Source organism: Coregonus clupeaformis, chromosome 14 (assembly GCF_020615455.1).
Source record: "Coregonus clupeaformis isolate EN_2021a chromosome 14, ASM2061545v1, whole genome shotgun sequence".
In the NCBI taxonomy this organism is placed as follows: domain Eukaryota; kingdom Metazoa; phylum Chordata; class Actinopteri; order Salmoniformes; family Salmonidae; genus Coregonus; species Coregonus clupeaformis.
The window spans coordinates 34,671,670-34,685,468 of NC_059205.1; positions in this window are offsets into that span (position 1 = coordinate 34,671,670).

Consider the following 13,799-nt stretch of genomic DNA (forward strand, 5'->3'; position numbering starts at 1 on the left):
AAAGTGAGTCTGCCAGAGCTGCCTGTCCTCCATTGCAGACGCAATCTCCTCCTCCAGTCCAATGTCAATCCTGAGTTGGTCCACATACCTGATCTCTGATCCCCCTTAGGTGCACACAAAAGGTAAGGCTTCACCTGGCAACTCCTCATCAAAGATAGAGGTGATGAAATCACTACTGATGTTCTGCATACCTATAGGTTGACCCACGTAGAAAACAAATTCCACCATAGCCTAGATCTGTCCCTTTTTTTATTAAGATAATTCCTATAATCTCAGCTAAACGGATTTACTTGAAAGCCAACCTGCTTCACTTGCAGTGTTTACATTAAAATGAATAACTGACTGAAATAGGTCACCAAGTTGGGTGCTCATGTATTTATTAATGGGATCTCTAGCAGGAGAGGATGGAGGCTGTGAACCAATAGTGGTTGGACGAAAACTATCCCAAAACCAGGAGTGTGAAACTGAGTGTGAACCTGATAAATAAGTCATGGCCTCCAGGTCCATTAGGAAATTGCCCAAATTTTTACTTACACCTTAGGAACTAGACGCAAGCCCGGCGTGCCATAGATGTCGGAAGGTCTTGAAAATTGATAGAGGTGTCAAAAGTGAGTGTCGGGTGTCTTTTGACCCAACCCATGTGCAACTGACAAGATAGAATGCAGAGTGAGAGAGAGAGACAGAAATGTAAAGACGGTTTTATTTTCGTCTGCAGATCTAGGGCCCTTTGAAATTGTAAAATTGAGAACCTCAATGGTACAGTAGGATACTGAAGCCAATTTCCATACCTCAGACATCAGCTGTCTACCCCAGAATAGAATAATAAACAAGCCGCAATGCAGAGCACCTGACAACTAGGACAGCCAGGTGAAGTTTTACTGCTTGTCAGCCCTTTTCCAACTGAATATGAACTACTGATAAAAAAATACTCAAATGCAGCAGAGAAGCCAATTATTACTGTAATGTACTGTAACATCATGCAGAAATCTGTTCTGGTGACTACTTAAAACAGTCTATACAGCAAATACACATATTGCTGTTTTCACATAAATATACACACTTAAGTGGGATAAATGACTCTGGACCCAAAATATTGAAGCTTTTGTTTATAAATCACCATTGTCCCAAACTGAAAGAACAAACAATGGTTACCGTAATTTAGTATCCATCTGTACAATGAAATACAAGGAGTCTCCCTATTCATAGTGATAAATGAACTGTCAGAGACAAAACACAAAGAGACAAAGGGCTTTGAGGATGAGTAATAGTTTAAAGGGCCACTTACGTGTATCTGTGTGTGCATACTGTATATGCACAAGTATGTGTGTACTGTATGTGAATCATTTTTCTCAATCCAACACTACCATGTAAAAGCACATGACTTACTGTGCTGCCATGGTGATGAAGGAAAGTTGAGGTCCAGGGGGCTCGTGAGTCTGTCAGTGGGATTGTATCCTTACAAGATCTCATATTTGATCTTAGAGCATGCAGTGCATCCCATATTCCCTCTAGTTTAGCTAGCAAATATGCTACAGGACTGTTTTGCTAGCACAGACTGGAATATGTTCCGGGATTCATCCAATGACATTGAGGAGTATACATGCCACCTCAGGCACCAGCTTCATCAATAAGTGCATCAACGATGTCATCCCCACAGTGACCGTACGTACATATCCCAACCAGAAGCCATGGATTACAGGCAACATCTGCACCGAGCTAAAAGCTAGAGCTGCCGCTTTCAAGGAGCGGTACAGTACTTCGTATGCTTATAAGAAATCCCTCTATGCCCTCAGACAAACCATCAAACAGGCAAAGCGTCAATACAGGACTAAGATTTAATCCTACTACACCGGCTCTGATGCTCGTCGGATGTGGCAGGGCTTGCAAACTATTACGGACTACAAAGGGAAACCCAGCCGCGAGCTGCCCAGTGACGCGAGCCTACCAGACGGGCTAAATGCCTTTTATGCTCGCTTCGACGCAAGCAACACTGAAGCATGCATGAGAGCACCAGCTGTTCCGGACGACTGTGTGATCACGCTCTCCGTAGCCGATGTGAGCAAGACTTTTAAACAGGTCAACATTCACAAGGCCGCGAGGCCAGACGGATTACCAGGACGTGTACACAGAGCATGCGCGGACCAACTGGCAAGTGTCTTCACTGACATTTTCAACCTCTCCCTGATCGATTCTGTAAAACCTACATGTTTCAAGCAGACCACCATAGTCCCTGTGCCCAAGAAAGCGAAGGTAACCTGCCTAAATGACTACCGCCCTGTAGCACTCACATCGGTAGCCATGAAGTGCTTTGAAAGGCTGGTCATGGCTCACATCAACACCATCATCCCGGAAACCCTAGACCCACTCCAATTTGCATACTGCCCCAACAGATCCACAGATGACACAATCTAAATCGCACTCCACACTGCCCTTTCCCACCTGGACAAAAGGGACACCTATGTGAGAATGCTGTTCATTGACTACAGCTCAGCGTAGCTGAGGACCTTGGGACTAAACACCTCCCTCTGCAACTGGATCCTGGACTTCCTGAGAGGCTGCCCCCAGGTGGTACGGGTAGTTAACAACACATCTGCCACTCTGATCCTCAACATGGGGGCCCATCAGGGGTGCGTGCTTAGTCCCCTCCTGTACTCCCTTTACCCCATGACTGTGTGGCCAAGCACGACTCCAACACCATCAGTGTTTGCTGACGACAAAACGATGGTAGGCCTGATCATCAACAACGATGAGACAGCCTATATGGAGGAGGTCAGAGTCCTGGCAGTGTGGTGCCAGGCAAACAACATCTCCCTCAACGTGAGCAAGACAAAGGAGATGATTGTGGACTACAGGAAAAGGATGGCCGAACATGCCCTCATTCACATCGATGGGGCTGTATTGGAGCAGGTCGAGAGTTAAGTTCCTTGGTGTCCACATCACCAACAAACTATCTTGGTCCAAACACACCAAGAAAGTCATGAAGAGGGCACGACAATGCCTTTTCCCCCCAAAAGACTGAAAAGATTTGGCATGGGTCCCCAGATCCTCAAAAGGTTCTAAAGCTGCACCATCGAGAGCATCCTGACCGGTTGCATCACCGCCTGGTATGGCAACTGCTCGGCATCCGACCGTAAAGTGCTACAGAGGGTAGTGCGTACGGCCCTGTACATCACTGGGGCCAAGCTTCCTGCCATCCAGGACCTATATACTAGGCGGTGTCAGAGGAAGCCCCCAAAAATGGTCAAAGACTCCAGTCACCCAAGTCATAGACTGTTCTCTCTGCTACCGCACGACAAGCGTTACTGGAGCGCCAAGTCTAGTTCCAAAAGCCTCCTTAACAGCTTCTACCACCAAGCCATAAGACTGCTGAACAATTAATCAAATGGCCACCTGGACTATTTGCATTGTCACCCCCTTTGTTTTTACACTGCTGCTACTCACTGTTTATTAACAATGCATAGTCACTTTACCCCTACCTACCTGTACAAATTACCTCGACTAACCTGTACCCCCGCACATTTACTCGGTACCGGTACCCCCTGTATATAGCCTCATTATTGTTATTTTATTGTGTAATTAATTAATTTTTAACTTTAGTTTATTTAGTAAATATTTCCTTAACTCTATTTTCTTAAAACTGCAATGTTGGTTAAGGGCTTGTAAGTAAGTATTTCACGGTAAGGTCTACACCTTAATTTTATTTTATTTGAAATCACGGACAGTGCTTTAGGTACTGATAATGTATGTGGTGGAGCTTTAGTATCTGTGCAACACACATCTAACATCTAAACCATTTCACAAAGCCCAACATGTAATGTGTGAAATAATTATAATTCCTTGTTGCTTGTCAAACTCATCGCAACAAAATATAGCAATTTGTGGGACTATATAAACCTTTGCTGTTCTAATGTCCAAATTAAATTGTCCTCTGGGCTGATGTCAATTCAATAAAACATGAATTGTGGGCTCATTTGTGGCTTAATCTGGAGCAACACATATTCCTTGTGGTATTGTGGAATGGCATCAACGGTCCCCCTAATGGAGCAACACATATTCCTTGTGGCATTGTGCAACGGCATCAATCACTGTGTGCAACGCCCCCCCCCCCATGGGGTGATTTATCCCTCTAAAACAGCGACGACAGGCACACTATAACACATTTGTGTTTACGAGCGCTGTGTGTGTGTGCGCAAGCACAAACAAACTTTTTTTAATGGAGGACCAGAATGCATGATTGATTATACGATAAGATTTATACGATAAAAGATTTGTGTATATTCACTGCTGTATGTAATATTGATTTACTGTATATATTGTAGCTAATATTATTTCACCAAACCTGCCCATGACATTCCCAGACCATACAGTGCAGAGAAGGAGTTGTAACATTTTGGGTAATGTTCTCTGCAGTAAGTAATACACATTGCCATGTAAACCCCACCTCTCAGCTATCCATGTTGACATGTGGGTTCAATTGTAATTACTGCAGAGACTTCTGAGGAGTGGTTAACATGAGCTGTGTGCCTGGCTGCATGGAAGGAAGATGATACTGCAGAAAGTTACTGTGGTGGTTCTGTCCTTAATCAGAGGTAGGTAGAGCTGTCGGAGACTCTATATGAAACCTGACCCTGTAAGCTGATGCAGGCTGTGTACGTGCGTGCGTGTGTGTGCATATGCGGGTGTCATTGGTTCTCCACTGAGGAATATACAGTACTTTCAATATAATTGCTGTTCTCTCCCTCTGTCTCTGCTTTGTATAATGACGAAACAACCGGAAATGACACACTCCCTTCAAGTATCAATATGATGATGTGGGCTTCTTCATCAATTGTTGAGATAGGCTTTCAGTGAGTCAGTCATCACTGAAATTATTGGCACCCTTGATAAAGATTAGCAAAAAAGATAAATATATACAAATACTGAGCTACGTACAGTATATAGTATGCTCCAAAACATTAGAAAATTATTTTATACTAATACAATTGATAAAATGGGGGGAAAGTTTGTGGGACTCCACAGTGCCTTAGACCACTCTGCCTAAGCAGAGTGCAGAAACACTTTATACATGATCAGTCAGTTCTAGGCAGAGGAGGCAGTGCATCAGTAGTGGAGGAGACACATTCATATCACATGAAGTACCCCTCTGGGGTAATGCTATAATTGTCACAGTTCCCCCTAATGGAAACAGTGGTGTAATAAGATATGGCTCAGTAACTGATTGGTAAACCAAACTGATTCAGAAGAACACTGATCCCAGTCTTGTTCTCATGTGTATAGCTCACTATATGGTCAATCACTTTATCTTATTTTAAAACAATCTTGTAAAAGCTTATCTAAACTAACACATTTCCCACATTATTTTCATAAGTTGTTTTTCAAGAGCTGCTTACAGGCTTAAAGGTTAAATTTGCTTTCCTCAGAGCTTCAATTAAAACCCACTCAAACACTTCACTACATAACAGGCAAAGTGTTTTGCTAATGAATGTGCATACTTGAAGACATAAGGATAGATCCCTTAAGTAACACTCACACAGCGGGACAGAGAGAAGTAACACTCACTGTGTGAGGGTTGCAAAGAGATTCAAGCATATTAGTATATCCTGCTTACATTAGCTCTTTACCTTGTTATTTCATCTTGCCAATCTAAAACTTTGCCTGGTTGTATGTCTTAGCCATGGTGCCTCTAAAACTGGAGCCTCTTATCTGAACAAAAGTGTAACCACAGGTTACACTGACATTAGACCTCCTATAGCTATCAATCTTATTCCTGAATTTTCTCCATTACCACCTGACTTTTCTCCATCACCACCACAGTGTACTGTAGCTTCAGCCAGGCTGGTTTCTGTCCAAGGTGCTGATCTGTAATTGGTGGATTGGTAGGGTGACTATTGCACAGCCTAGCGTGAAACTTTCTGATTAACTTCTTTCTTCCTCTTTCTTCCGATGAAGACAACACTCTTGTAGTTTACAAAATTAATAAAATGTACATATACACTAAGCAAAAATATAAACGCAACAATTTCTAATATTTTACTGCTTTACATATAAGGAAATCAGTCAATTTAAATACATTAATTAGGCCCTAATCTATGGATTTCACATGACTGGGAATACAAATATGCATCTGTTGGTCACAGATACCTTAAAAGAAAGGTAGGGGTGTGGATCAGAAAACCAGTCAGTATCTGGTGTGACCACCATTTGCTTCATTCAGTGCGACACATCTCCTTCGCATAGAGTTGATCAGGCTGTTGTTTGATGCCTGTGGAATGTTGTCCCACTCCTCTTCAATGGCTGTGCGAAGTTGCTGGATATTGGCGGGAACTGGAACACGCTGTCGTACACGTCGATCCAGAGCATCCCTAACTTGCTCATGGCGGCGAATGAATGACACGACAATGGGCCTCAGGATCTCGTCACGGTATCTCTGTGCATTCAAATTGACATTGATAAAATGCAATTGTGTTCATTGTCCGTAGCTTAAGTCTGCCCATTGAACTTCCATCAATGTAATTGTCTGCATCACTTCCAATCCCCCATGTTTATATATATATATATATATATATATATATATATATATATATACACACACACATACAGTGAGGGAAAAAAGTATTTGATCCCCTGCTGACTTTGTACATTTGCCCACTGACAAAGAAATGATCAGTCTATAATTTTAATGGTAGGTTTATTTGAACAGTGAGAGACAGAATAACAACAACAAAATCCAGAAAAACGCATGTCAAAAATGTTATAAATTGATTTACATTTTAATGAGGGAAATAAGTATTTGACCCCCTCTCAATCAGAAAGATTTCTGGCTCCCAGGTGTCTTTTATACAGGTAAAGAGCTGAGATAAGGAGCACACTCTTAAAGGGAGTGCTCCTAATCTCAGTTTGTTACCTGTATAAAAGACACCTGTCCACAGAAGCAATCAATCAATCAGATTCCAAACTCTCCACCATGGCCAAGACCAAAGAGCTCTCCAAGGATGTAAGGGACAAGATTGTAGACCTACACAAGGCTGGAATGGGCTACAAGACCATCGCCAAGCAGCTTGGTGAGAAGGTGATAACAGTTGGTGCGATTATTTGCAAATGGAAGAAACACAAAAGAACTGTCAATCTCCCTCGGCCTGGGGCTCCATGCAAGATCTCACCTTGTGGAGTTGCAATGATCATGAGAATGGTGAGGCATCAGCACAGAACTACACGGGAGGATCTTGTCAATGATCTCAAGGCAGCTGGGACCATAGTCACCAAGAAAACAATTGGTAACACACTACGCCATGAAGGACTGAAATCCTGCAGCGCCCGCAAGGTCCCCCTGCTCAAGAAAGCACATATACAGGCACGTCTGAAGTTTGCCAATTAACATCTGAATGATTCAGAGGAGAACTGGGTGAACGTGTTGTGGTCAGATGAGACCAAAATCGAGCTCTTTGGCATCAACTCAACTCGCCGTGTTTGGAGGAGGAGGAATGCTGCCTATGACCCCAAGAACACCATCCCCACCGTCAAACATGGAGGTGGAAACATTATGCTTTGGGGGTGTTTTTCTGCTAAGGGGACAGGACAACTTCACCGCATCAAAGGGACGATGGACGGGGCCATGTACCGTCAAATCTTGGGTGAGAACCTCCTTCCCTCAGCCAGGGCATTGAAAATGGGTCGTGGATGGGTATTCCATCATGACAAGGACCCAAAACACACGGCCAAGGCAACAAAGGAGTGGCTAAAGAAGAAGCACATTAAGGTCCTGGAGTGGCCTAGCCAGTCTCCAGACCTTAATCCCATAGAAAATCTGTGGAGGGAGCTGAAGGTTCGAGTTGCCAAACGTCAGGCTCGAAACCTTAATGACTTGGAGAAGATCTGCAAAGAGGAGTGGGACAAAATCCCTCCTGAGATGTGTGGAAACCTGGTGGCCAACTACAAGAAACGTCTGACCCCTGTGATTGCCAACAAGGGTTTTGCCACCAAGTACTAAGTCATGTTTTGCAGAGGGGTCAAATACTTATTTCCCTCATTAAAATGCAAATCAATTTATAACATTTTTGACATGCGTTTTTCTGGATTTTTTTGTTGTTATTCTGTCTCTCACTGTTCAAATAAACCTACCATTAAAATTATAGACTGCTCATGTCTTTGTCAGTGGGCAAACGTACAAAATCAGCAGGGGATCAAATACTTTTTTCCCTCACTGTACACATACATATACATATATATATACACACATACATACACACATACATACATACATACATACATACATACATACATACATACATACATACATACATACATAGACATACATATCCTTTAAAATATATATATTCCTTTTTATTACTTTCCAACCCCACCACCCTTTCCCTACTTGGAGTAAACTAGTGAACAACAATGCTTAGGCCTCTACTTCCAGCTTATACTTACTATCTACATTTTATGGACACAGTCAATTTTACAATAATTATATTTTGTTTGTTTTTTCTCCTGAACTTCTTCTACTCTCAACCTCTCCGATCGTTTTCATGATGTCCATCCGGTTTGCTTCTATATGCCATATCTTTCTAACTGTGCTCTTTCACAAAAGCTCCCAACCTACAACCTATATACTTATTATGGACACAGTATGCTTACATTATTAGTTATCTTGTTATTATTTGTTGTTAGTTGTTATTAGTCCCATCCTTCAACTCCATTCAACACCAACCATCTATCTCTTAACACCATCCATATAGGAAACAAACACTTTGGCAGCATCTACTGTACTGCATTTCATTCTGTATCAATGAAATGCCTGCTTTTCAATCCATTTTGGAATAATTTTCTGAATCAAGTTAGTAAGACTGATTGTGTTTTTTGTTCGGCCTACAATGTCACTCGTGTGAGAGCGGACAGGACCAAACTTTTAGCTGCAGTGGCGAGGCAACTTTTTTCAAGGCTGGCGATAACCATTCTGGAAGAACAGACTTTGCAAGTGATTCATTAGACTGCGGATACCGCATATGTAGACCCACGCGCTTTGGTTTTTGGAAATCCCGGGCTTCGCGGTTCGAGTGTCAAAGCTCAGCATGGACTTGAAATGAAAGCTATTGAATGAGCCGTTTGTGAAAGTGGTCTATAAAGTTTAGCTTTTTTATTTGTTGTAACCGAATTACTACTACACGTTTGATTGATATCACTAAAGGATACCAGACTGAAGACGAAATTTCGAGGGAACTATTCATTCTGGTTAGTTTTCCGCATGCACACTCTTCTTCTCGCGCTGTGTGTTTTAATTTTCGAGTGGGCATGTTGAGATGAAAGTAGTTTATGAACGAAACAGCTGTATAACAGTAGCTCTGTATACATCTCTGCATTTCAGGTAGCCTACCAATCGAGGGACCATGAACTCCTCGGCAGGTGCAGGCAACTACCGAAGGGGCTCCACCAAGGGAGAGAAGGTTGGCAATGTAATTAAACTTTTGTAGCTCAACTAGCTTATAATTTTGGTGATGCCCTCATTCTTTTAGATTTGTGCTAAAATGAGTGCCTGAAATATAGCACTTAGAGCTGAAAGGTCTTATCCTTTTCGTATACAAAGGTATCGTACAGAGTAGCCTATACAGCACAGTTATCAGGGGCCACTGTTTTGTATTCGATTTAAACAAACAAGCTGTTTAGACCGCAAGGAACAGTGTTCATATCAATTGTATGTGCACCATTCTTTTCAGTCTTGCTGCGTAGGCTCAATAGAGTAGCCTCAAAGACTAGACTTAACATAGTAAATATGTGACACCAAATTAATATATGTTACATTTGGTATGATTACATAAAGCGCAAATCAAACAAAGTGTTTTTTTTACGCTCGTTGTGTAACGCTGGAATTAGAATGCACAGGAGCGTCAACGGCGTCATAGCGCGTCAAATTTGAAATCAAGTCTATTTTTCTGGCATCTACACGGAGCAATGCGGGTAAGATAAACAGATAAATTGTGTCTGTCATTTGTAGAAAAGGAATTAGAGGAATTATGATCTTCCATATGCTAAGTAGACTAAATATATAGTTTAAAATGTATTTTAATATATTGTAAAATGTAAGCTAAGGTTTCAGTCAAATAGGCTACATATTTGAAAACAAAATCAAATCAAATTGTATTTGTCACATACACTTGTTTAGCAGATGTTATTGCGGGTGTAGCAAAATGCTTATGCTTCTACCTCCGACAGTGCAGTAATATCTAACAAGTAATATCTAACAATTTCACAACATATACCCAATACACACAAATCTAGTAAGGAATGGAATTTAAGAATATATACATATATGGACAAGCAATGACAGTGCGGCATGGACTAAGATACAGTAGAATATTAGAGAATAGAATACAGTATATACATATGAGATGAGTAGTACAAGATATGTAAACATTATTAAAGTGACTAGTGTTCCATTTCTTAAAGTGGCCAGTGATTTCAATAGGCAGCAGCAGCCTCTAATGTGCTAGTGATGGCTATTTAACAGCCTGATGGCCTTGAGATAGAAGCTGTTTTTCATTCTCTCGGTCACAGCTTTGATGCACCTGTACTGACCTCGCCTTCTGGATGATAGCGGGGTGAACAGGCAGTGGCTCCGGTGGTTGATATCCTTGATGATCTTTTTGGCCTTCCTGTGACATCGGGTGCTGTAGGTGTCTTGGAGGGCTGGTAGTTTGCCCCCGGTAATGCGTTTGGCAGACCACACCACCCTCTGGAGAGCCCTGCGGTTGCGGGCGGTGCAGTTGCCGTACCAGGCGGTGATACAGCCCAACTGGATGCTCTCAATTGTGCATCTGTAAACGTTTGTGACGGTTTTAGGTGCCAAGCCAAATTTCTTCAGCCTCCTGAGGTTGAAGAGGCTCTGTTGCGCCTTCTTCACTACACTGTCTGGGTGGGTGGACCATTTCAGTTGGTCAGTGATGTGTACGCCGAGGAACTTGCAGCCTACCTGTGTTGATTTCGATCATAGGCATATAACCTAGGCAGGCTATGGCTGGGAAACTCGAGGAACTCAGATTTTAAGAGAATACTGTTATGTAGACTAACAAGACTAGCTAAATTCTTTATAAACTGCTTGGCTGTACTAGCGACAACTCTCCTCACGTTCATAAGCTAACAGAATAACTGTTTAGCGCAGGCAGGATTGGTGGCTCCCATAGGACAGATAAGGTGAGTCAAAAGGAACACACTACAATAATTCATAAGGGCTACATAACGAACATAACAAATACAGCTGTTAATTATGGATTCTCATGACAATTAAGTTGGCATACGCTACGCAGTTTATGTGAATTGATGGCGTTTCTCCAGTTTGATTTCGGCTTAAGGAGGGGAGGGAGGATGGGTGGGCGTATAACGTGAACGTCTAGCGAATGTCTAGCAACCCAAAGGTTGTGTGTTCGTCTAGCGAACGTCTAGCAACCCAAAGGTTGCGTGTTTGATTCACATCACGGACAACGTTAGCATTTTTGCTACTTTGTAGGGTGTCCACCCACTCTGCCCTTAGTTGGTGATGAAATTTCACTTCCTTATGTTATAAAATACATTTTACCAAGACAAATATGATTATTCATGTTCTGAATTGTTCAGTGGGGTCTTTATTTAACATTTCATTAACAGTATATAAAAAAAGTTGGATTTCGTAACCTAATACTAATATGCACCGAGCTATGTTGACAGAGAGGTGCAGCTTTCTCACCACAACTTTTGAGGATTTTACATGTTGTGGTGGTCGTGTTCAAAGTTGTTTACGCGGGTCGCAAAAAGCAAAATGAGCATAACATGAGCTGAATTAAATGTAAAAGACTTTGAAAATAAAACGCTTGTGGTACACTCATTGCTCCGTTGACATTTCAGAGATACCTATGTTTTTGTGAGAAATCTTTGAAAAATAACAGGATTTTTGCATTAATAAGAAAAGCGTATTCTAAAATATGAAAATACTATATGTCATATCTCTAAATCGATATCCATCTTACCTCTATATATTGTTTATTTCCTGCGGATTCAAGAAGAAAGATGACGAGTTCAGTGGGGAGTGAGCCTGTCAGGTAGAGTTCATTCTGGAACAGCATCCAGCCTAGCTGACACAATGCTGTGCAATTTTTCTTATTTTTTACTACTCCATTGATTTAGTTACCCTAATTCTGTCCATCCTACAAGGGTAGAAAACTCCAGTAATGTTTGAACAGATTATGATAGAGACATGCGTTTTGGAACATTGGGTTTCTTCTAGGATTATCTACACAATTAACATATTATTTTACCAATTGGCCAAAGTATGCGTTTTTGATTGGATAACCTAACCTAAACCCAAACCCAAACCTTAACCCCCAAACCCAAACCTTCACCCCCAAACCCAAACCTTTACCCTAACCTTAACCCCTAGCCTAGATAACGTTAGACACCTAGCTAACGTTAGCAACAACAAATTGGAATTCGTAACACATCATACGTTTTGCAAATTCGTAACATATTGTAATATTTGCAATTCATAACATATCGTACGAATTGCAATCTGGAACATATCATACGAAATGGATGATGGACATCCACAAATTAATGCATAACATACATATAATACTAATTTGAGTGTCACAGATTTATATTTACTATGTTAAGTCTACCCCTGAGTCCAGTATGGAAGAGGCTACTTTCCCCACTATGTGTGCCCAGTAAAGAGTTGCTGTTGCTGCTTTAAATTAAAATCCTGTTCTCACCCCATTGGGCACCGTATCTACACCGCGGCAGCCTGGCTGCTCGCCCACGTCTTGTGTTGTATTCCAGCCCAGCGCTAAAGAGATGCCAACTGGCACCTACCGTGCCCAAGTCCCTGAGTGGCTGATTGGCTGTCCTTTGATGTGAAGTCAAGGCCATTAGGCTACCCAGAGGATGGCATTGTCCTCTTCAGACTTTCACTGCAGAACTTCAAACACTGTTTTCCGCTTTGAGCCCAGGGAATAAATGCCCAAACTTTTCCTCTGGTTATCTAATCTTGCTCATTAATATAATACCCAGGTTATTTGCGCTAGGTGTAAAGGATGTCACGCTGCTTGCTGAGCGAGTAAAGCTTCGGCTCATACCAAGGCCCGAACCCAGGACCTCTGCCTTGCAAACACACGTGACTGCCCTCCTGAAGTGTTTACCCAGTCGTGCCACCAAAAAGCTAGCTATTCAGCAGCGCAAATGGAGACACTTCAGGCTGAGATTTGCGTTTCACAGTTCCCCATCTGCACACATTCACCCCCCCCACAAAAAAAAAGCAACCCCAGCATTGAATTGAGCGCAACTGCAGATCCGGCTCACGGCACCATTGCAATGGACACTACGCTGTTTGCTTAGCGAGTACCGTTGGGATAGTTCGCCCAGATTACTAAATTACATCTTGCCAGGGGTAGGCAACTAAATTCAGCTGTGGGACGATTTTGTCGGAGCTGATGGTCGGGGGCCAGAACATAATTATAATAATTTGTACACTGCAAATTCACCACAACTAAGCCCAATAAGAGATTGTATTTGAAAATAACAATAATTTTATACCTTGATTACATTGAGACATGATCACATATATTTAAAAAAAATCATTTGTGGGAATACTTGGGAACAGATTTCCTAAATTATTATTATTTTTTGCTGAATTCCTGGTGATATTAGTCTTACTTTGGGGGGCCCAAAAATGATCACTAGATGGCCGGTTTTTGCCCGCGGGCCGCCTGTTGCGGACCCCTGCTGTAAGCAGTCTATGGACAAGGTAAGACAGAAATCAATGCTTTGATTTTGTT